Source organism: Dermacentor albipictus, chromosome 3 (assembly GCF_038994185.2).
Source record: "Dermacentor albipictus isolate Rhodes 1998 colony chromosome 3, USDA_Dalb.pri_finalv2, whole genome shotgun sequence".
Classification (NCBI taxonomy): Eukaryota; Metazoa; Arthropoda; class Arachnida; order Ixodida; family Ixodidae; genus Dermacentor; species Dermacentor albipictus.
In genome coordinates this window covers 188,366,573-188,391,744 of record NC_091823.1, presented here as the reverse complement: position 1 = coordinate 188,391,744, position 25,172 = coordinate 188,366,573, and the positions used below count along the sequence as shown (strand labels likewise).

At 44.8% G+C, this 25,172-nt stretch overlaps 1 protein-coding gene and 1 long non-coding RNA gene across 4 annotated transcripts in view; one reads left to right on the top strand and one right to left on the bottom strand.

The window, feature by feature from the left end:
• The window catches only part of LOC139057684 (uncharacterized), a 504,738-nt gene that overhangs the window by 412,808 nt on the left and 66,758 nt on the right, over nt 1-25,172 (bottom strand). The window lies entirely within an intron of this gene.
• Nucleotides 217-13,247, top strand: LOC139057683 (uncharacterized). Of its 2 annotated transcripts, XR_011512984.1 has the most exons (4): nt 217-397; nt 1,870-1,911; nt 5,032-5,236; nt 7,915-13,247. It is a non-coding gene; the product is annotated as an uncharacterized lncRNA (long non-coding RNA). The 2 variants fall into 2 exon arrangements; XR_011512985.1 differs by lacking the exons at nt 5,032-5,236; nt 7,915-13,247 and adding an exon at nt 1,985-2,094.

The window sequence follows — 25,172 nt, the reverse complement described above, 5'->3', positions numbered from 1 at the left end:
CGCATGCCATTAGCTCCGGCCGGTGCACTGCGTTACTGCGCCAAAGAAAGTAGTTCATCAAAGAAGTGAAGCAAAAAACTTTTATACACTTCCAAAGCGCTACAATTTTTCTGTAATAACATGACATCACAGAATTTGTTATCAAATGGTACAATTTATGATAATATAAGGGTGTATTTGTATGAGTGTACATGTATGATTGCGCGTTTGCGCTGTTGAGGCTTGTAGCATTCCGGCGTGATCGTGCATGCCGGTTGTGTGAAAACTTCCTGCGTTTTCTGCGTTCTTTGTGTGCTTCGCTGTGACATCTTTGGAATGTTCCTGCGTGTTGCTCGCTTTTTATGGGCTTGTTGCCTCGAAGATCGCCATGATCGCCTCCGACTCAGCGACATCAAAGGTGAGTTAGTGTTTCGAATTCCCCTTGTTCGTCCGCGCCGGAAGGGGAATTTCAGCGCCTGTGCGTGTTTTCATTCCTAGCACTATCCTTCCGTTGCCAGAATTGGTTGTACCGCACTAGATTCGTGGTATATAACATCGAGCTTTGTCCTGGTTTAACTTTACACTCCGCTTGTGGTGACGTAAGGCAGCTATGTGGTGCCAGCTAAAACAGGGCATGTTGTACGCCATGATTTCTGATACGGTATTCGAGCACCGATTGAGTTAGCCTTATTAATGAGCGCAAAACAATGCGACGTGAAACCATCCGATCTGTACTGTAATCGGAAGATATTTCGTTTGAGCCACGCTAGTACAAGACGTGGGAGCGAGCTTGTAGCGGCGTGGGGCGGTGGGATCGGCGAAAGTGTATTCTGTTGCGCTGAATTCCCTTCAGGAACGAGTGACTAGGCTGCTATCTGACACGCCGTGCGGCCGATGTTCGCGCGATCGGAAAACACAGAGGAGGCTGTCGCGCAATAATAATAATGAATTTGAAGGGTGTACATGTGATTCTATGCGATACGTGAGATACAATAGAGGGGGATGCCACAGAGTGCTGCGAAATCATCGAGTTATACGCCTTGCTAACCGCGTGTGTTTTGTTTTCCACCAGTTCGCGCGCATTCAGCTTTCTTTTTTCATCTTCGTTCGACGCCATCGAGTGCTTCGCCCCAAACGGCTTCGCGTAGGCGCTCTTAGCATTCACGGAAAGGCAGATTTCATGGCACTCCAGGTCCTACAACATTCAAAATAACGTAATTTCGTGAAATTGCAGCTTTTCGCACTTCAGTAAGTGATTGATTTAACAAAATTTTAAAATCAGTAGAGGAACGAGATGCCTGGCATATCTGCTTTGTCGTCCCACTGGGTTTCGAGGCGGCATGTATACGTTATCGGCAACATAAACATCAATAATTAGCATTGTTTCTTGTGACCATAGAAGTAGCTAGTTATGTCGAAAAGCTATTTTTGCTTTGAATCCGAGCACTAAATAGTGAACAGATTGAAAGGGGAGCGCATAGTTGTGAACTAAATGACAACGCTTTGCCACAAGCTTGGAATAATGCATTGTCGAAAGAGCAGTTCTGTGAAATTCTTTCTTTGAGAGTAAGCAAAACTTCAGTAGCATCAGGTAGACGGGGAGTAAAAGAATGCAACACTGTGGTTTTATATGAAGGAGCATCCTTTAATATGTGGCCATAACAGTTCAGTAGATGCATGGAAATAATTTTTAAAATAATAGAGGAATGTGAAATAAATTATTTGACAAGCTCACACTGCCATTGGCAAGAGCGGCCACACTTTAGTGTATTCAATGACTAGTCATTTGTATCCATCTATTTATGTCAGCCTAATGGTCCATGTAGCTCTTTTGATGGTTGATTTTGCTGCATTGTGGCTTCACATTTTAATACTGACATCTTTTTTCAGATTCAAAATGAGCTGAGAGACACCCAAGCTGGAATGCTAAAGGTGAATTCTTTGGCCATCCACTCTGTAACGTCACCATGATCAAATACAGTGATGCCGTGAAAATGTATTGCAGGAAGCAGAAAAAACAACATTGCTGATGCAACTGCAAGGCATTTGCTCCAGTGATCAATTGGTGCAGAGTGCCTTCATTAGGAGACATGGTGCTTTTAAGCACTCAGCTGAAAGACTGCAACTGCACCGGGACTGGGAGTGAATTTCAGTGTCACTTGTGAACATATTAAAGATAGAATGTGCCTTCTTCAGGGTATATGCCTGATATGGGAGGGGTGTTCAGAAACAGTGTGGACATTAGTGGTCTACGTGAGTGCACATCTTCCTAGTTTTACCTATGTCATGCAGCAGTGCACTGCTAGAGGTATCAAACCAGAGCAGCAGCACCCTTTGAGAAAGTTGGCTGAAGAACGAGCAGTGATCAAAGCTTTCTGCATTTCAAGGGCCAAATTCCAGAAAGATTGATGCCGAGCTGGACGGTGTGAAGTGCCGGTCACCACATACTGTAGCCAGCATGGCATGAATCTCCTTGGCATTATGCCTCGTTAGGATACAGAAATTGCATCACTGCTCATAAAAAAAAAATGGAAATTGGGAGGTTGAGGGGAAGTGACAGGGCTCCCCTCTGGAGTAGCCAGTGCATGCCCATTGCTATACTGATAATCCTACCTTAATGAGAACCAGTGATGCATGTTAACCTATTACGCAGCTAAGTGCATTCCTTGTTTTGTATTAAGGGGACACTAATGACACCTTAAATGAATTTAAAATAAAGCATCGTTTTAAATATCTACTTCTGTAAATTTCTTGGTAATTGCTTGATTATTAGAGAAAATAAAGCTCAGCGTTCAATTTTCTGAGTATCGCCCCAAAATCTTCGTGCTGACATCTCATTGTCACATCGTGGATTTCAAGTATTTTTTACAAACTTGGGTTGTATTGTTTCAGTAAAAGTTCCTGACGGTTCTTATTTTAAGTTTTTGGAATACAATGAAGAACATCTTTATTTGTAAAAAAAAATTGCTGCACCTGAACAGACATCAAAATCCATGACGTCACAGCAAGCGGGTGTGGTAACTTCAAGGCAGCACTGCCACCAATTTTTCCTCTTGCTGCTTTTACAATTTACTCACCCTCTTGTCATGGTACGAGTGAATCTCTTGAATTGTAGGAAGGTCATTTACAGATACATCTAAAATAATTTTTCTCTTTAGTGCTTTCTTGCCATAGTTGCTTAGGGGTGTTGGCACAGCGCCGCTAAGCACGAGGTCACATGATCAAACAACCGCATTTTGATGGAGGTGAAATACAAAACTGCCCATGTACCTTGCAGCCTGATTTGGTAAAAATTAATCCAGAGTTCCCCACTATGGCGTGCTTAAAGCCTGCTTCACATGCAAGCGAAAATGCTTGCAAATCCTGCCGCCGCGCCGCAGAAATCAGTTTCAACGGTGGGAGCGGCAAGGTTCGGGCAAGTTGGAATTTCATCGCAGCGGCAGAGCGGCAGCACTGCTTCCGAACGACCCACCTCGACACGTGACCAGCGGAGGATTAGTGCTGGAAAGCCTGCGCATAGGATGATGTTTATTTACTTGGTACACGTGGTACAGGCAACATGCCAAGAGAGCTTTTCAACGAATTGTTAAATTGCTAAGCGCAGGATATGTATTTATAAAATAAAAATTTGAGAGGCAGAGACAAAGCTATGTTTATGTTGGTAGTTGCAAACTACCGAAACTGGCTGAAAGTCCTGTGGTTTATGCCAGCAACATTGCTATTCGCAGCAGCGGAAAATGCGCGGCGGCAATGCATATGAAACGAAACTTTGCGATAAGCTTTGCAGCGCCGCGTCGCTGTTCGCTCCATTCGCTGAATCGCTTGCATGTGAAACAAGCTTAAACATCAGATTGTCGTTTTGGCACTTAAAACGCCAAAATGTAATTAATTTAATTTTACTTTAGTGCTCCTTTAAGCGGTAGAATTCATGATCTCTGCAAAAACTCATGCTCAAAGTATTTTCCGTAAAGATTAAATAAACAGTAGATATAAGTGTCTATTTATATTTTGAATTCTGTGATACGTGATGACTTAGTGGTACGAGACAGAATTGTAATACAATGTGTGACGGCACGATGATGCACATCGAGGAAATGACCGAGTCTCCCTAGAGGTCCTTGACATGGACATCAACTGACTGTCCACAAACTTCTGAGTTCACTCCGTGATCTTGTGCAGCCTGTGCTTTGCGAGTAGATTAATTTAATTGAGGTTTAATTTAATTAATTTAATTTACTGTCCTTGCGGCTTATGTACATTTCATACCGTGGAGTGGAATCTCGCATTACTTCTGGAGCACAGCAAGCGAACGTGATGTGTAGTGGTAATCTTAGTAATGATCGACAATCATGTCCCACTTCGAGCTCCTAATGCTGCTTGCCAACACAAGCAGCAGCAGTTGCCCCAGATAGCGGGAAAGAGATTCATTGAAAAGTGGCATATGCCCAGGGTCACATACCCAGTCACCCAAGCTGTTCCAACGGTTGATCTTGAACTCTTCCCTCAACATAGCAGCCCAATCTCCCCATTAGACCATGGCTACATATTCACACAAATGGATGGGACAATCGAGACAAACACCTGAAAATATGAAGTATCCCAAGAATGGTAATCACAATAAATAGTACTAGATGTGCATTAGCGCAAGCTCTTGGGCCAGTTGGTGCATGATGAACTTGAAAAAGGGGGGTACCAGCAAAACAAAGGACGCGCACACATGGAAAAGGTGTTAGACAGGGACGAACGCTGGTCCGTCCCAATGTCCGTCCATGTCTAATGCCGTTTCCTTGTGTGCGTGTCATTTGTGTTTCGCTGGTGCTCCCCTTTTTCAAGTACTAGATGTTTGGATACGTTAGTTTATTTTTCTTGTTTGTGCTGGATTGTTTTTCTGAAACATGGGGCATCCAGACAGCATCAGAAGCTTGTAAGAAGTCAAGTTTAGCATTTTAGATTTGCAACAGGTACTTTTGTAATTGATTTGCAGTAGGGCTGTTGTGTGAATGTACTTGAAAGGCTTAAAACTGTTTTGCTAACATTTACTTAAACATGCAGGTTCACATACGCTGTAGGAGTGCACATTGAGAAGGTTATCCTGGCCCAGCTTACCATGGCCTGCCATGGTGGACCAGGAAAGTTTGCAAGGGCCTTGCTTCACCATGTGTTCACAGAGGAGGAGCTCATGGGCCATTTGGGCTTTGGAAATAACACCAAGGGGCAACAGAGGCTCTTGACCCCATCAGGGTCAGTGCTGTTATAGGCAAGTACCATATACCCTTTCCGGTTGCATTTTTACATTCACATTTCTTTTCTAAATTTATGAACTTGCCATTGGCATAACAAACGACTTTCATGTAGCCTGTGTGTGCAGTTGTGTGCTACAATAGCCTACCATTTGGAATGACTGTTCATATGATCTTGAGTGCCTAATGCCGCCATACTCAAATGCTTCCAAATTTAAAAGCTGCCTTCACTGCCGAAAGTTTTTAGCATCTCCACCAAATAAAATGAGCTGCATTTGTGCATTAGCAGTGCTACTTGGCTGTCATTGCAAGGAATAGTCTGTGAAGCACGCTCCAAATCTGTTGGCATGGAGGACATGGTTAAGTAGCCTGAAAGTGTTAATACACGAATTGCGGAGAAGCTATGCTCAAGTGTGGTTACTGCTCAGCTCGAGCAGGAGCACGTTCACCAAATTGCAGAAATCAAAACAAAACAGCTCTCCATGTTCTGAGATGTGAAACAGTAGTTTCACCAATTTTAACAGACCACATCAAATCAAAGTTGCTCCTATCTTGAAGCAGGTCCATGTGATCCGAGACGGCAACCTTTCAGCGGAGGGAACCTGAGTGTTGTGGCAATTTTCTTTTGGTAGTTTCAATCAAAGAAACAACAGGGACCGAGTTGCCAGCTTCACAGTCAACAGTACTATGTTTAGTGGATGCTTACTTATTCTAAGCTCCTAACCTATGACTCGTATTTATTAACATGCACTGTATCACTTTGTATTCTAAGATAAGAAAAAAATATTTATGTGGCTTTTCCTCATATACCTCAATAAATGGAGAATAGGCTCTTGGGGCCTAATGTATAAAGCTTCTTACAGACCATCGGACATGTCCACTACTCCCATTCTGAAATTGTTAGAATTGTTTCCTGCTTCCTTACTTCACCTACCTGTTAACATGGTTATGAACCATTGCCAAGTAGATTATGGGCTTAAATTTATCAAAAAGATGAATGGGCTTTTCTGTCGCTCTTGTTAAGCCCGTTGAGGATCACATTTTGGGGGGAAATATGCCTCTAATTTAGGAGTTATATATCTTTTGTAGTGTGCACATACTCAAAACTTTCGACTTGAATAGTGTCCTATTCAATTTAGTCTTTGAATGGTCACTATTTGTAAATGTGAGTATTATTCTAATATTTCGAAACACAAATAAAACATGAGATTTGAGCCAAAGTACGGTAAATTTTCACCTCCAATAACATAGTATAGACGTAAAACGTAAGAACTTGTAAGAATAGCAGACCAGGCTACGTTACTAAAGTAGCTGTACTTTAGAGGCTGTACAGCAATCATTCATGCTTACTGAAGAGTCCTGTGCATGTGAAGAAACTTTTTGCTGCTCCATTTGTGCCTTTAATAAACAGCTCTTCATAACATAACAATGACAGAAACTTGCTAACTTTAAGAATACTAGTATGTGAACCTCATCTTACATTAATTGTGATATCAGCTGTTCATTATTCAGAAGCTATCCAATATTTGATTTGCTTCTGGCATTATTCGGTTCAGTCTCAAAAATCACTTTTCGCGCATCCTTAATATTGTTATTGCAGATTTAAGTTCTTCAGGGCGACTTTCCGAGAAAATAAACTGGTAAATAATTTTTTTAAATAACAATAAAGTGGCAATACCATTTCAGTATTTGCAGTTTTACATGTTTTATTGTTTTATGCAGGATAAAGCAGCATAATTTTTTCTGTAATGAAACTTACGGAAACTTGTGGCAGCACTCCCAAATTAGTGCAATGACAGACACCAAGGAGCTAAGTGAAAAATCAGTTTGGGAGAAACCCAAGGAGCGACAGCACTATAAAAATATTTTCTAGAAGTCTCAGAAGGTTGCAGCACCTCCAGTGGGAGGCTAGGCAACACTTTGTTCTGAAAAGGCAAATTTTTTCAGAACGTTCCATCACAGTGACAGATGTATGGCAGTGAACCCTAAAAGGGTTAAAGAAGTCAGTCCTATGGCATATGGCTCTTAAAAGACAGCATTTCTTCGTATCTGTCACATTCTGCATGTGTCATGCTAAGCAGTTTGGCGCACAACTACACGGAATCCTCATTATAACAGTAATTCAGTCGTTGAGGAAGAAAACATACTTCGCTGTAAGCAGTGTCTTCTTTAATGTGGAAAGTCCTAAGTCATTGTAAGGCGAGAAGTACGTTCCGATTGCATGTGAACTCAGGAAACCTAACATCAAATGAAGCTACACTCAATTATAGTGACATGACACTATTGTATTTGGAGCATGGAAAAGCACAGTGAAGTGCTGCACATTTTAATTATGAAACTTACAAGAAATAATTTTAGTTGTCAGTTCAGGTTTATTTATGAACGACATGAATTTTTTTCACCATTTTGTTTATCAGCAAGCAAAGTTCACATCTTTGACATTGAAGATATTCATAAAGTTATATTGCTACAGTGTTTTGTTCCTCTTTGCCCTTTCCTGCATTTGACACTTAGTGGAGTCCTGTGCCACACTAAATAAATTTAAATGGTCATGCTGTAAAGCTGTACCCATGGAAAATTGGAATAAAGCAACACAAATACATAAATCAATTTCATTGTAACAAGGGCATATTGCATGCCATTCTTTTGCATGTGGAAGTTGCTTTTTAAAACTTATTCTGGCTTGTTTTTGCAGGCTTCACGTGTCGCAAATTTCCTGGTACCAACATGCCCTATGTAAAGAACTCTGGCCTTGCTTCTCGCATGGGACCCTGCCCCTGAAGCAACTGCCCCTGCCCCTTCACCTCTGAAGAGCCCAAGTTGGACAGCTCAAACCAAAACACAAGTGTTGTGCTTTTGTAACTCTCGACATTTTTATGTTTTATGTTAGTCTCCTGAAGGGCCCAATTTGGATTTCTCAAATGAGCATACAAATGTTGTGCCTTCCTATGCCTTGACATTTTTATGTTAATTTTATTTATGTTAATTATGCTAGTCTCCTGAGAAGCCCACATTGGATTGCTCAATCCAGAATACAAGTGCTGTGCTTTGTTATAGTTCACTACATTTTTATGTTAGTTTTTGATATGGTTCCAGTAAGGATAGTGTTTCCTTATTAATATATTTTTTAAGTAGCTTAAGTCATTTCATGCCAAACCACCCAACAATTTTCTCAAGAACTGTTCCATTATGGCAAACCATTTCAAGTTTGCTTGATTTTGAGTAGGTACAACGAGAAAATTTTTGAGAAAATTTGCTTTCATACATACTCTTAAGTAATTCCAGGGCAACCAACCAGCGTTTTTTTGGCCATCACAGATATAGTTGAAGCTCCGAACTCTTGCTCCCCATTTATTTTCCTTCACAAAAATTTTTTTGAATTTTGGCAAAAATTTATTGTTCTTGCCCAGCTAAGCTAGAAGCCACTGATACACGTTTCTTCTGAAAGGGAAATTGTATGATCCAGATATTCAGGTGGTGTTCATGTCAAGAGACTGAAGTGGTGTGACTGCCAAAATTTGCAGTTTGAATTTTCTTCTAACGTAGGGAAATACAGAAGGCACAAAATGAATATAAAATCAGACTCCTTGACTTGGGATAGCAGCAAAATATTTCAAGCCTTGGAGGTTCAGTTGATCAGCTAAAAAAACTGTAATGTTGAAATTTTTTGCAAGCTTCGTGTTGAAGGTAAAAAATTAGCTTTGGTGGTTGGCACAAAAGTATGTCACCCATCATTACACAGCCGTACATGTCTGCTATGCATGTGACATGAAACAAAAAGTGATTATTCTTTAAGTGCGATAAGGTATTTTTTATAATGTTCCTTTGTGGATCACACATACAGCATAAATATAGCATAAATATATGAAGCCATGTCATCTAGCAAGGAAAGGTTGTTAATATAATAGCCACAAGAACTACTCAACAAACTGACTTGCCTTTTTTATCATTACGAAGGCAGGTGACGTCAAGCGCTGCTGCTGCAGTCTCAGCTCGTATTTTTTTAACACTGAACGCAAAAGGTGGTCGCCAATGGTGTCTGACCACATCAGACTGAACATGGCACATATGACTTTTATAGATGAGCATGTTCCAGCTCTGAAACAGTGGTAGCAAACAACACCACAAGAATTTGTTCATACTCATGTAGGTTTTCAGTCTTAATTATGAAGGTGTTTTCTACTTGCATCATCATTGGGCTTCAGGGAGCAGGGCACAAAGTGTCCTGCTCCCTCTATGTTGCATTGCAATGCGACATGCCCTTTAGGATGCTTTGTATAAACAATATCAGTGCTCTTTATAGATTTACTGTCTACATAATAGCTGATATTTCTTTTTCTAAACTGCATGAAACATATCTTTTAGCACTGCAGGATTCCCTCACATATTTATTACGTACGAGGTCTGTTAGAAAAGTATTCGACCTTTTTTTGCGAACACCTGATGAATATGAAACAAGCGCGTTTTCATCAGCCGCCCTTGAACCTTTGTGCTCATGCATGAATTTTTTCCCACCTGCCAATAGCGTGAATTGCTGGGACGCAGCGTTTGAATGAGGTAGTACGGTGCTCTCGTCGGTTTTTTATCGCAAGGAAAATGGCAGAGCGACTGGAGCAGTGCTACTGCATCAAATTTTGACAGAAACTGGGCGACAGCCAAGTGGAAACCATCTGGAAAATTCAGAGTGCTTTCGGTGACTGTGCTATGAGCAGCACACAGATTATGGAGTGGTACAACCAGTTTAAAGACGGCCACACATCGGTGGAGAGCGAGCCACACTCCAGTCGGCCATCAACATGCCGAAATGACCAGGTCATTGCCGAAGTGAACCCCGTGGTGATGCGGGACCGTTGTGTAACTATCCAAGAAATTGCGGAAGAGGTGGGCATCAGCACATTTTATCCACATTCCATTATCACCGAAGATTTGGCCATGAAGAGAGTTGCGCCAAAATTCGTTCACAAGCTGCTCATGGTGGAGCAAAAGCAACTTTGTGTTGAAGTCTCGCAGACATGCTGGATTCCACAAACAGTGACCCCAACTTCATGAACACCATAATCACTTGTGACAAGTCTTGGGTGTATGTTTACGACCTGGAAACCAAATCCCAGTCGTTACAGTGGAAGCATTCCACGTCACCAACCAAAGACTGCTAAGTGTGCAGCAACGTCAAAGTGTTGCTGACTGCTTTCTTTGACTCCCGCAGTGTGGTACACCACGGATACACACCACAGGGTCAAACAATCACTAAAGACTACTACAGGGATGTCCTCCATGGCCTATGTGATGCTGTATGGAGCAAGATACCGAAGTTGTCAACAGGAAATTGGCACATCCTTCAAGACAATGTTTTTCTCGCATTTGATTCAGACTTTTTTGGCGAAAAACCAGACTCCTGTAGTTCGACAGGCTCCTTGCTCTCCTGATATGGCGGCCTGCAACTTCTGGCCGTTTCCTAAAATCAAGGGGCCATTGAAACAAGCATGATTTCAGACAAAAGAAGACATTATGGCTGCAACGACAGCTGAGCTAAAGTCCATTTGGAAAGAAGCCTTCTCGGAATGCTTCTAACAATGGCAGCACCGCTGGGAGAAGTGGCTGGATTCCCAAGGAGACTACTTTGAGGGTGATTAGGTTTCCAACACTTCAGTTATGCCAGTTTTTTTTCTTCAGCCAAAGGTCGGATACTCTTCTAGCAGACCTCGTATTGATATTTTATGTGCAATGGCTGTATGGTTTACCTGGCCCACACCAAACACAAGCCTCGTTGCATTAGAGCATGTGTCCCTTAGCAATAAAATGCAGACCCTAACACCGCTTATCTGTCATCTGTGCATACGAAGCCAGCTTTGTCGTCTGCATTCCCGGCCAGCAAGCTGTGCGCACATCAGAGAAAAGTCGGTGCTGACAAAATTTCAAAAAGGAATTTCTCGCTTTTAAAAATGACTTTTTTAACTTCACACATGCATAGCAGACATGTAGAGCTATCCAATAATGTGTCACATTTTTTCGCCAACTACGAAGGCTGTTTTTTTCCTTGAACATGAAGCTTCTTGCAAAAGATTAGAATTTTTTTTTTTTACAGGCGATCAGCTGAACCTTCAGAGCTTCATATATTTTTCTGCTATACTATGTCACTTGGGCTACCATTCTGTATTTAATTTCTGTCCTGTGAATTTTTTCTTGCGAAAAAAAAACTAACGGATTGCAATTTGACTCATTTTTGCCGGTGCCAAAAGCAATTGAACTATGCAAATATTTGAAAAATTGGCTATTTTGGCAGTTGCATCACTTCACCATATTTTCACGCACACCTTTTGAAGGCCTCGATCAATACAATGTGCATTTGAAAAAAAAAGCATTTGAAGCATTTGAAAAAAAAAATGAAAAGCTAGAGGACATTTGATGCCTCTAGCTCAGCTGAACAGGAAAACTAAACTGTCACCTAAAATGCTACAAAATATCTGGCAGAAATAAATAAAAGTGGGTAACAAGCTTTGAACTCTAGTAAACATATGGCAATGTTTCAGATTTATGTGCGGTGTGAAAAAAATGCTTGTCGATTCGGCATGGAATTGCATACCTGCAAGTGCATCTGTGCCATTTCCAGAGTTCAGTAAGAACGGCATTTTACATAACTTTGTAAAAATGGTTTATTGCTATCTAAAATACATGAGTAAAATTAATAGGTATAAGTCGGCTTAAATTTAATATGCAACAAAACATCTCCAGTAATGGCAATGATGTGCCTCTCATGTTTGCATAAAACCATATCTTCTGAATTCTTTCGTTATTTTTTGTGGCAGCGAATAAAATTGAAATGGAACTTGCACAAGGAGTAACTTTGCTGTATTCCAGCACATCACTAATAGCTGTCTTTGTTTCATATGAAAATCTGAAGCAGTCAATATGAATAAGTCGCTTGATATGGAATTACCTGCGCAGCAACGTTATCATGGCAGAAAACACAACTGGATCATGCAACAGCAATGCGGCATAATAAACTGCTCCCATAGGCATCACTTATTGTGATTGCCATGTTTCAAAAGTATGTAAGGTTTACTGAAATTGGCACACACCATTCAACCAACAAATAAGGATTGTACAGTGATCCTTTTTCAGTTTTACAGATATTTAAGTTGTCTGCCAGGTAGCATAATTCTTGTTCTTGAGCTGGATTATTCAGAGGTGGACATTACTAGCACAAGAAATGGAAACATTAAACTGATTGTCATAAATTTATTAATTCACTTATAACATCACAGCACATATTTCAGTTTGCAAATTGTAGCCAGTGAGTTTGCAAGACATTCACTTGAAATTAATTTCCAGGATGACACCAGTTTCGATATTTTTCCATAAATGTGAGAGAAATACAAGGGCATTCCGGTTACTTTTGTACTTCGATGCATAGCAGTGCATTTCTACAGCCAGTTTGATGGCATGTGTCTCGTTACTAGTGTCATTCTGGAAATTCATTCTAAGTGCATACACCTTGTAAAATTACCGGCTACAATTTGTAAAAACTTTATTAGGAACTGAGTTTTTGTTAATCAGCTGACTATGGTGTCTTGTTTCTCATGCAAGTAATGTTTGGCACTCTGTATCTAGAATTATGTTAGCTGCAACAGTCAGTCTTCAATAAGTTCCATGAAACTTAAAGATAACCACCCTGCATATCAGGTCTCAGTTGAGTGCTGTGGGCACAAGCAAATTGTGCCATGATTATAGTACCACTGGCTAGAGAAAGCAAGTACCTTTTTTGAGTGTTCTTATTTACAGTCATGTCAGTCTGCTTGTACATTTATTTATTTAGGCATTTCTTTTTTAAAATTTATTTCTTTTGGGAAATGTGTTTTACTTGAGAGCCACACTGACTACATCTTCAGTATTCAATTTTGTTATGGTGTCAAGCTGCAGGAAGTTTGTACTGTGCGATAGTTTTTAAGAAGTTTCTGATCTCAAACTACAAAGGGTTGTACATTTACAGAGATGTTTGGTTACAAATAAACAGTTCACCTAGAAAAATGGTTTTTGTCTGCATCAGTTCAGCACTCTTGATTTTTCGGAGGACCATTCACTCTGACAATTGAAAAAAGTGGCATAACAGTACTGCTAGCAGTTTTACAATATGGTTTATTACAGGCAATCTAGGAGCATGCTTTTGAGCCCAGGGTGACAGAGGTCTGCGGTACAAAATGCCTGTATTTAAATTTTATCCTTATCCTCTCACAGCAGACATGCCACCGTGACATCAAAGGTAATTATATGCAACATAGCTCAGCAGTATTTTAAGGTAAGTGCAGGTTTAAACTGCTAAATACCCAGTGGGGCATAAAGGGCTTTCAACGTAATTTGTGTTGATGTTCAACAGATCTGCAACAATGCTTCCATGGGCTTTCAATATTGACGAACTACACATTTCAACAATACCTCAATGGGCTTTCAATTTTGAGCTTCAACAATGCTTCAATGGGCTTTCAACATTGACAAACTACACATTTCAACAATACCTCAATGGGCTTTCAATTTTGAGCTTCAACAATGCTTCAATAGGCTTTCAACATTGACAAACTACACATTTCAACAATACCTCAATGGGCTTTCAACATTGACAAACAACACATCTTCAACACTGCTTCAATGGGCTTTCAAGAGTGAAATACACCATAGTTTCAACGATATGCCAACGATCTTTCAAATTGAGAGGCCACAATGATGTTTCGACAAAATGTCGCGGGCCAATTATCAACACTTGTCAACAATTTCCTCAATGATGTTTCAACAATTCGCCAATGATCTTTCAAGGTCATTTGTTGACGTTGACCAATGATATCTCAATAACCTTTCAACAATTTTTTTTGTAAGGGATTAGCAACTACCGCATCTACAACTGCAAAACAAGATAACACGCAGAAGCTGCTCGGCGCGGCAGCAGCAGCGAGCGAATTGACCTTCATGCTGTGTCTCCTTTCAACGCGAACTAAGCATCAAAAGCACAGCGCATACGAAGCTACCAGCGCACGGCGCACTTTGTCCACATCCCAGCTCGCTTTCATGATATGGGCGCCCTCGCGGCCTACGCAGCTGTCACCGGCATTGGGAGGCTCAGTCCCAGTTTCACCTTGACTAGACTTGAAGGTCAGAGTTATGGAAGCAAGCGTTTTGAGGGTATGTACCTGGAGTAGCAGAGCTATCGCTCGAAAACTCACAAAAGACACAGACGAGAGGAACACATATGACAGGACAGGCGCTGTATGTAGTTCTCCCGTCTTCGTCTTTATAGCGCGTTTTCATGAAAACTGTCACGACGAACCAACTCGCCCAAGCCAAGGTACTGGGCTTGCTTTGCCTTTGCGGCGAAACTGCAATCTTTTCTTCCTTCTTTTTTTTTTTACTGTAAGTCCGAATATAAGCGTTACTGCGCATGTCTGCTGTTGACTCTGATGTTGAGTGAATCCGGCTTGCCCTCATTTCGGTTACTCAGTGAATTAAGAACGGCACCTCTTCGCTCTTTTTTGGCAAGAGCGAAGAGGAGGAAGAGGAGGCGAAAGAGAATAGAACGGCTGCCCCAGGAACAGGTACTCTCTTTGTCTCCTTGATCGCGTCACAATGGCGCAGCCGCCCAATGAACTTCTGCTGGACGACCGACAGTCCGACACCGTGCTACGGAGCGGACGCAGACTTCCTGGTCCCGCTGCTTCTGCTACACTGGCTTCGGCAACGAGCTCACCACCGCTCCTATCCAAGCCAGCACGCTATCTGCAACCTTCAACACAGCTTAGGTAAGCGACTGAACTTCCGTGGATATGGGAACTACCTCCGACCCAAGGGACATGCTTCCTTGGGCTCAGTTTCCCGCATCTTATCGCAAGCGACATGAGCATCGGCACCAGAGGTCAACACTCCTCCCGCGAGTGCAGCTTCCAACGACTTCGCTGTATTCACAAAGGCAACCGCTGCCATGACCAAGCACTTCGAAGACGCCAACTCCGTCGCCACATCCTTGGCTCGTACCGCACTGCTTCTGCCATCACTCAGGAATTCCAGAGTTTCGGGGGTTTTCGGTTAAACGGCCTCTATGGCTACAAACCATCAGTTCCCTGGCCTGTCGGCACTCTTGGCCTGAAGGCGTTAAAATGTCAATTGCTGAGAGTCGACTTCGCGATTCCGCCGAAGCATGCCATCGATACGATGGCGGTATTGCCAGACTTGGACCGGAGTGCAGCATTAATGCGCACCTTCAGCCGGCTCTCATCGACATACGATGACCAGTTAATGCATATCTGATCGCGCCGACAAGTTCCCACGGATGACGTCACCAACTACGTCTACGATAAGCTTCGACCCCTCAACGACTGCGGCCTTACATGGCCCTCTCCATCTGCGCGTCAGTACGTGGTCGACGAACTGTGCGACTCTGCTGATGCTGCCATCCTGTCGTCTCAGTCTCCCGAGATCTGATGTCTGGCTTTCGCTCACAAGGCCGCGGAACTGCAGCCGTGTACTCAACGCCGTCTCACTTTCAGCGCGCCGCAGGCCGGACAGTCCCCACCCATCTCAGCGCGCTAGGGCTGCTTTGTTTGAGGGCGTCTTGACACCACGCCAAGGAATGCCGCCAATCGCCGCATTGCCGAATTCGATACCGCGCCTTCCCAACTCCACTGTTACCAGTGCATGTCGAAGGAATAGACGACTTGTCAGCCCTCTTTGATACCTTCGCCGAGCGGGCGTCGCTACACTAGCGTTATAGTGCCTAGAATATACTGGCTAGTGTGCCGTACGCGGCCTCTCGGGTGGCACCAAATGCAATGAATGCCGGCGGCTGCCACTAGGGTCGCTGCAGTGCAGGTGGGTGCCACGGCACCATCCGGTCTTCGTAGCCCGCCGTGTTTCCACAGCATCGGCAAGCGGGCTCTTGCGCTTTTTGTTTTTATTAAGCTGTAGCAGCAGCACAGTTCAAATGTGGGCAGCTGATTTATAAATCAGGGTTTGTTTCGATTACAACAGGCTTCTCTAGCGCTTGTCGCTTGCGTGAAAAGCGTGTTGGGGAACCTGAGGTTCGAACGGGGAACCTGATGTGTTTCTATGCTGGCGAAGAGAAAACGTAATTTCTAACGCAAATGCCTTGATCTCCATGTTCCAAGGCCGTGTTGCGAGGTACAGAACATATCACACGATCCAAGGAAGGCCACAAACGAACCAAAGCATGTCCAGCCGTGTATAGGAGATGCTAAATGATTAGCAAATTTAATTATTCATTATAGTGATTGGATTAAGGGGATAAGGCTGAATTAGAGGGATTAAGGTGTATTAATTAAGGATTAGAGTGAATTAGAGTAGGCTTTACAAGGCTTTCGCCTTACGTGTATATCTTCGGCGATAGCTAAGGGCACTTGTTTTTTTATTCTAGCGATGATGGCAGCGCAATTTTTTAAGGGTACGTTTCAGGTTACATTTTTCATTCTCATAAAGTAAAGGAATTCTAAGGTTAGGTTACTGTTCTATTGATGTTATATTAATGCATAGCCATTCAAAACCGCTGTAACCGATCATCTTTTGAAATGACTTGAATTTCTGTGTTCTTTCTTTTTATTTTATTTGCTGCTATTTCTGCCTACTATCTTATTGTTGTCCTCATAGGTTTGAATGTTTTTGATGGTTTGTAAACCATGTACCCATCTCCTCATAATTCCCATTGGGCCCCGAGGATAGAATAATAAGCAAAAAAAATGCCTGTAAATTGGACTGCACGTGGTGTTCCGTGTACTATACATTTTTTTTATACCTGGTAAATACGTGCAGATTTCTTTTTATGTCTGATATACGTGAACAAAAATAGGAAACAGATATTTCATTTAAGCGTAACAAAGATTTTATTCATGCGTAACAACAGTCAATCGCAGGCATATAAGACAGCCCTAGATGAGATAATGCACACATACATGAATAGATCGCGCAGTGACGCAGTTTCAGGAGCTTCTGCCGTTGCCTTTGCGCTTCCCTCTCTTTGTTGATGCCTTTTACAAAAAAAAACGAAACCTCAAGAAACCAAAGAACTTTGCAACTGCTGTCAAAAGCTGGTTTTTCATGCTCTGGGCACCCTGGTTGAGGAAAGGCCAGCTGTCTGCAGCGGACCTGAAAAATCAGCTGTACTCGCTACATGTAACTTGTTTTTGCTGAAGAACACAGTAAAAGCATTTTCCCCGGCCTTCACAGCGGTTGACGTCTGGCTAAGATAGACAAGCAAGGCCTCCATTGTCAAAATGGGAAGTGCAATAATGAAGCAGCGTCTGTACTAGCTTCAGCTTTACTTACGCAAAGGAAGCCTGCACAATGTGGTCAAGAATTTTGGGCAGTAATCTATCGTGCAACATAACCTGCAGTATAGTAGATCAAAGCACTACTGCTCGTTTCTTCTTCTTTTTTTTCCCCTGGTACTCAGGAAAAGTAAGCTGCAGAATGCTTAGCAAACTCAGGAAATATCGTGGGTATAGCTTAGGGTTTCAGGCTTGGTCACGATGGAAGAATACTTCCACCGTGGGCGTGTTTTATCGCGGGGTATCTCGTTTACAGCGTCATTCACGGTGATAGAGAACGCGCGCTCGACTAAGCTGTTTTCGAACTGTTTTTCACAAACCGCAGCAGTTGGTGCCGGCCTTCTGTCTGTTCTCCTGATCATTCTTGCCCATTCTGCTGCCGCTTCGTATCAGATGGTAGAGTGAACAAGGATACACGCCCTTTGTTCGAGTGGTAACCGCTTCCACACAACGGCACAAAGCAGGTCCGCTCCTTGCACTGTCTCAGCTTCGGCATTTTTTCACCGCCGCCGCATAGTTCTCGCAATGACAGGCACACGAACATAACAGCCACGCACTCACTTTTTGACAACACCAAGCACAAACACGCAACGCTGTAATAACACTGAAAACGCAAACACAGAAACCGACGCAACAACTGCGAAACTGATATGCGAAGCAGACGACACGCGCAGCCTGCACCCACCCGTGCGGCAGCGACCTCTGCCGGCCATCGTGGGCATTCATTGCAGGCGGCGCCACGCTCGTCCATTGAAAAGAGCTGGTGCACGGCACACTAGCCAGTATATTCTAGGCACTATACTAGCGTCGTGCTCCCGACACCATTTGGTCAAGGATGCAGTCTCGAATTCACGGGCTAGGTCGTAGTGTGAAGGCAGTGGGCATACTCAACGTTTATGTCCGGACAACAGCAGCGACACAGTTTCCGCCGACCATTCCCGTCTTCGAGGACCTGCCTGCCGACGTGATCCTCGGAACACATTTTCTACTTGATTATCGGAAGTTGCCGCTAGCAAAACACGAGACTTGAAGGAAGGGACAGCGCGGAAGGGACAACACAAAATTCCTATAATCATTTTTCACCAACTGGCCTAAACCCACACTCTTCCAGATTTTCTACTGTCCATCATCATCAGCATCATCATCACCAGCCTGGTTACGCCCACAGCAGGGCAAAGGCATCTCCCATACTTCTCCAACTACCCCGGTTATGTGGTAATTGCGGCCATGTTGTCCCTGCAAACTTCTTAATCTCATGCGCCTACCTAACTGTCTGCCGCCCCTTGCTTGCATCCCTTCTCTTGGAATCCAGTCCATAACCCTTAATGAATATCGGCTATCTTCCCTCCTCATTACATGCCCTGCCCATGCCAATGTCTTTTTCTTAATTTCAACTAAGATGTCATTACTTCCCGTTTGTTCCCTCACCCAATCTGCTCTCTTATCCCTTAACGTTAACCCATGATTTTTCTTTCTATAGCTCGTTGCATCATCCTCAATTTAAGTAGAGCTCTTTTCGTCAGCCTCCAGGTTTTTGCCCTGTGAGTGAGTACTGGTAAGACTCAGCTGTTATACACTTTTCTCTTGAAGGATAATGGCAACCTGCTGCTCGTGATTTGAGAATGCTTGCCAAACGTACCCCAGCCCATTTTTATTCTCCTGATTATTTCAGTCTCATGATCAGGATCCGCGGTCACTATATGCCCTAAGTACTTCCAGAGCCTCGCTACCTATCGTAAATCTGTTCTCTTCCGAGTCTGTTAAACATTAACTTTCTGCAGATTAACTTTTAGACACACCCTTCTGCTTTGCCTGTCCAGGTCAGTGAGCATGCATTGCAATTGGTCCCCGTAGTTACTTAGCAAGGCAATATCATCAGCGAATCACAAGTTACTAAGGCATTCTTCATTAACTCTTATCCCTAATTCTTCCCAACCCAAGTCTCTGAATACCTCCTGTAAACACGCTTTGAATAGCATTGGAGCGATCGAATCTCCCTGCCTGACGCCCTTCTTTATTGGGAGTTTTTGCTTTTTTTATGGAGGGCTACGGTGGCTGTGGATGGAGGCGCTATAGATATCTTTCAGTATATTTACATACGGCTCGTCCACGCCCAGATTCCGTAATGCCTGCATGACTGCTGATGTTTCAACTGAATCAAACGCTTATATTGTCCGAAGACCTGCAAATCACCGTCGATCGCGGCCACGTACGCATCGAGCCCGCATCAACTGAGACTACTGCGACGTCACCGCCAACGCCGACAGGTGAGCGGCTTTCCTTCAGTTCGACACTGGTAAGCCATCAAGCGGTGTTGGCTGACACTACCGCAGACTTCCAGGGCGCTAAGATATTTGAGCATCGAACACCTACGGAGAACCACTCTCCGATATGCGTACCATAGACGGGATACGCAGAGAGGGATCGCACCGTGATCACCGATCAAGTAGGCGATATGCTCGCCGGGGGAATAATTTGGCCTTCATCAAGTCTGAGGGCAGCGCCGATCGTGCTGAACAAAAACGGGTCCTTGCGTTTCTGCGTGGATTACAGGCAGATCAATAAGTGTACGGCGCCCGACTCGTACCCCTTATCTCGCATTGACGACGCCATTGACACAGTCCGCCACTGCAGGTTATTTCGTCGCTCGACTACGTGCAGAGTATGTTGGGAGATGAACGTCGCTGAAAAACACAAGCGAAATAAAGCCTTTCGCACTCCGTCGGGCTTTCATGAATTCAGTCGTATGTCGTTTGGGCTGCGAACGGCCCCTAGTACATTTCAGCGCGCCATGAATTCAGTCCTAGCTTCTCTGAAGAACCAAACCTCTGCGCTCTACTGAGATGACATCCTGTTTGTTGGCACCATGCAGAACGAACACCTTCGCAAATTGGATGAAGTGCTGTGCAGACTTTATGGGGCGGGGTTTCGCTTAAACTGCGAGAAGTGCCGGTTCGGCCTGTATAAGATATCGTACCTTCGACATAACATTTCTCGTAACTGCATTCAGGCACTGCCGCAGCTCATAGCGGCAGTGTCGGAATAGCCCACACCAACCTGCTTGAAGCAGGTTCAGTAATTTTATTGGCATAGCCTTCTATTTGAGGACGTTTATTCCACACTTCCATTCTATCGCAGCTCCCTAAGCAACCTCCTTGAAAAGAACACGCAGTTTGAGTGTTGAGCGCAAGAAAACGTCTTCCGGACGATGAAGCAAAAGCTCACTGTCCAGTATCAAGCCATGATGACTGGACCACTCATCTGCACACCGATGCTAGCCAAGTTGGTCTAGGGGCAGTGCTCGTACAACGGGGTCCAGATGGCTTCGAACACACCTTTGCCTATGCCAGCCGAAAATTCTCCGACACCGAGCGCCGCTATCACTCCAAAGAGCTTGAATGTCTCGCAGTAGTGTGGAGCGTGGATGGCAAATTACGACACTTTATTCGGGCGCACTTTCACCGTGGTAAATGATAATTCTGCGTTAACGTGGATGTTTTTCAAGCAACAGCTAAAGCACAAATTTGTCCGGTGGTTTATCACGCTTCAAGAATGTGATTTCAACGTGCGACATCGTACCGGGGTATTGAATAACATCGCCGATGCTTTATCACGCAACCCCCTGGAACGCTTGCAAGAAAACAGGTAAAATCGCATTTCTTTTTTCTTTTGCCTACGTAGACTTGCCCAAAGTGTAGCAAGAGGACGAAGAGTTCGCGACAATTATTGCCTCTATACCTGCACAAAAACACCCTTAATGTTTGCAGCACGCAATGGTGTACTAACCGTCGTCAGTGGCGGAAGGACCACTCGGAAGGAGGTTATCTGCCGGCGGTTCCGAAATCTTCTCGCACAGAAATACTGTGAGCCATTCAAAATAACCCCGAAGGAGGGCACATCGGCCAACGAGCCACGTTCCGCAAGCTACAAGAACGCTTCTAGTGACCGAAGATTCAGAACAATGTGCGCTCTTTCTTCACCAGCTGCGAAGCGTGTCACTAGCTTAAGCGACTACCTAAGTGCCAGCCTGGACTGTTAACGCCTGTTGAGATACCCGAAGACATCTTTGATACGTTTGACATCGACCACTTATGGCCGCTATCCGTCATTAATGCTTGAAACCGCTACATCATTGTAGCTGTGGACTATCTCTCCAAATACGTGGAAGTCGCAGCCGTACCATCCCTGGCATCGGCTCACTTAGTCGGTTTTCTGAAAAACAGGTTTAAATGGAAGGATGGCTTGCAAAAAAAATGATACCAGATCGTGCTACAACATTTCACAGCCTGGAAATAGGAAAGTACCTTTACACGTTGGGGTTGCAACATCATTACACAACCGCGTTTCATCCCCCGGCAAACGGCCTTACTGAGCAAACAAACCAGAGGTTTCACGCAGGGCTCACTGCATAAACAAAGGTTCAAGAGAAAGAAGGGGTCGTTTGGGACGTCCACTTACCGGCAGCTGGCTACGCGGCTAACATAGCCCTGCAGACGTCTACTGGTGTGGCGCCATGAAATCGTACATGGCAAGCTGTTCCAACTGAAAGCGGTCCTCAGGCTATAGATGCTCCCGCACACAGTGTGACAGTTGCACAGTCGCCCGCCAGCAGATCAGAGCTGCAGCGAACAAAAAAGCCACGCACGCGCTAGAAAAACAGAAGCGCTATTATGATCGTCGCCGTCGATCTGCCCCTGCGCACACTATCGGCGTCAAGGTGTGGGTGCGAAGAGGCGGCAACCGGCCGGGCAAGAAGCTACTCGCAAAGCTCGAGGGGCCCTTCATCATAGCCAAGCGCGTAGGAGATGGCGCGTTACACCTCGGATCCAAGCGTTGGACTCGACCGGCGGAAAAGAAGTAACTTCGCGGGGTACGTTTCGCAGCTCAAGAAAAGTATGCGCCGATTGGACTGAACTGCGGCTTCTTTTTTGTTTGCCAGGTCTGCAGCGTGGCCGAGGGTGGGGTGGAAGAACGGCACCAAGCCTCGGCTGCTTTTCGGGAAGAGGAGGAGGAGAACAGAATAGCTGGGCCGTGCTGCCTCTGTGCCTCCCTAGTCGCGTTACAACATATTTATGACCTCTGCATGCAAGTGGCGTTGTTTCCATGCCTAATAAATGTAAATGATTAGAAAGAGGTTTTTTTTTTTCATGAGTCGTTAGCATTGCCAACTGGGAAAAAAGCGATACTTAGACACATATCGTTCACGTGCATTTCATACGACGTTGATAAAAGCCACTGCCGATGGGGCCACTGAAGTCCATAGGTTTTATGCGAAGCATATTACGAGGGCTCAACCCAGCTCCTCAGGCGTGGCGGTGACCATGAAATCACGTGACACCGTGACGTCACGACAGAGGAGAACGAGGGCTCAACCCAGCTCCTCAGGCGCGGCGGTGACCATGAAATCACGTGACACCGTGACGTCACGACAGAGGAGAAGTGGCTTTGGCTCAACTCTTGCAAGACGGGCTGGGTGGGAATCGAACCAGGGTCTCCGGAGTGTGGGACGGAGACGCTACCACTGAGCCACGAGTACAACGCTTCAAAGCGGTACAAAAGCGCCTCTAGTGAATGCGGTGTTGCCTTAGAAACGCGCTGTTTCTAAGGCGTGCGTCTCTTGCTCAGGCGCACATTTCGTTGCCGCGCCGAACGCTGCTTTGCTCGACGCTCACCGCGTCCAATGCGGGGCGCGTAGTCGCTGCCCTGTAGCCCATTGTCTTACACCCCTTGGCGGGTCGACGGGAACGCTGTCGCGTTCCACTCTTGAAGGCGAAGAAGTAATGCATGAGTTGTTTCTTCGTCTAGCCGAACCAAATATAGCCAAGCAACAGCAGTTCACCAGGCTAAACAGTGGTTCAACAACTAAAATAAAGGCTAGTATGCTTCGCATCCTGGGCTTAACCTTACCTAAGCCACAGCCATTTTTTTTTACAGCGAAGTTGTTAGCCTTTCGGTGGTCGCCATTTTTCGTGTCCGCGTCCGTTAGCAGAGACGTGGGCCCATCCCGGCGGAAGTGCAGGCAATGAGCAGGAGCCCCCGTAAGACAGAGGCCTCAAGCACTCCGCAAAGCGAAGCATATATTCAGTGCATATATTCATTGGAATGCAACATACAGAACAGGATACGTTTCAATAAAGAAGAAGCACTAAACAAGCATGCTAACCCCACCATTGATGATAAGGCGCTCGTTATGACAGTGCGAATAGCGTAGTTCTCCCGCGTACATATCGCGGTAAAGACTACTGCTGCGCGAGCTAGAGCGGCGACGGCAGCGACGACGGTGACGCAAGGAGTGACGTCTCTAGCCTTTCGTATCAACCCGAGCCTGCCTAGTTACTCATTGCAATGTTGTTGCGGCACCGCTATGGGTGGCGGCGTGCTCTCAAAACTGCGATGACTCCCATTACTCTACAAATTACCATTACTACCGTTACTCTAACGGAATAAATCATTGCATCCCCCCCCCCCCTCCGCAGTTGTAGTGGTGGTCTCAACACCTTCGCTGGACATCCACTGCCACTGGGCCGGAATGGGGTGTAAATTCTTTTTTTTTTCCAGGGTCAAGAAAGCTAGAAAGGCAACTTGAAGCGAGGTAAACATATAGCAACATAATCATTCTATATAGGCATGGACTATGCATTCCATTAGAAATAATTGTTAATTGACTACCTCCTTGACTTTAAAAAATATAATGAACTTTGTGCATGTATTTACATATATTCTGTCTGCGCATGGTGTTCACAGTGGAATAAAAACGTTGAAGTGAAACAAAATTACCGACGATTACGATATTCCCTAATCCGAAATTTGAGCGCAGCTGAACACGTGCTTTCATTCCCTGATATATGGAGGCAAAGAACTTGAGACCGAAATCAGTGCACCGACTGGCAGTTTGCCAGTGCCGCCAGCGCTTTCGCAGAGGAGGGGCCCTGGCCTGTGCCACCGCAGCCACCTGTGGGAGACGCCGAAGACGGCCGCCCACGAGCTGCGGCGCCACGCTCGCGGCACTCGGCCTTCTCGCCGTGCTCTCCGCTTTCCCCCTCTTCGCAATCGCCATATTAACGCGATAGCGTTAAGGAGCTCGTGTCGCAGAAAAGCCGGTGTCGTCGGCGTCGGTGTCGGCGTCCGCGGCGTTGACCGTGAGCGATAAATCATGGCAGGCACTTCATAAATAAAAAGCAACTTCCAAGATGGGCTGGGTGGGAATCGAACCAGGGTCTCCGGAGTGTGAGACGGAGACGCTACCACTCAGCCACGAGTTCGATGCTTCCAAGCGGTACAAACGCGCCTCTAGTGAATGCGGTGTTGCCTTCGAAACGAGCCGTGGAAAGTTATACTGCGGTGTATACCGGTAATTATGAACATGTAACTTACAGAAGTCGCAATTACACGAGTAGCGAAGTGCGTTTCCGCTGCATTCCGTCTGCGCTTTCCGCACACGCAGAGCCATCTTGCGGCAAACACAGAAGATCCCCTCCTCACCATGTACGGCGCTGCCCCGACAGATGGCGCGCCACGCGCGCATTAGAGCTGTGCGAGGCGGGTCGCGGCGCGGACTCTCTCCCCCCTGACAACGCTTCGTCTTGCTCCCTCTGCAGAATCAAGCGTCCTTCCTTTCTTTGTATCACTATCT